Raw genomic sequence first — 408 nt, forward strand, 5'->3', positions numbered from 1 at the left:
CCACGCGTGAGGGTGGCGCTGGGGGGGGCGAGGGCAGGGTGTCACGGCGGAGGAGAGGTCACCGGGCGGTGTGGGCCTGCGTGTGTAAGTGTCCCGCGCGAGGGGTGTCACCCCCACGGCCTGTGAGTCGTGCTGGGGGCTCCCTGCCGTGTCCCTACCTCCCCCCCGGCAAGGTTCCCCCAGGGCAGGGGTCTGTCCCTCCCTGTTTCGGGGTCCACGGGGGCTGCGGGTGTGTGCCCCCACGGGGGAGATGCCCCCACGCCAGTCCCCGAGGCAGGCTGGCCTTCACGCTCCCTGTGTCCTTGCGCGTGGGCACATTTGGGGAATCTACGTATGGGTAGAGGGCAACAAAGATGATTAGGGGACTGGAGCACCTTTCTTATGAGGAAAGGCTGAGGGACTTGGGTC

The sequence above is a fragment of the Charadrius vociferus genome, unplaced genomic scaffold (genome assembly GCF_000708025.1).
Source record: "Charadrius vociferus isolate BGI_N301 unplaced genomic scaffold, ASM70802v2 scaffold647, whole genome shotgun sequence".
Taxonomy (NCBI): domain Eukaryota; kingdom Metazoa; phylum Chordata; class Aves; order Charadriiformes; family Charadriidae; genus Charadrius; species Charadrius vociferus.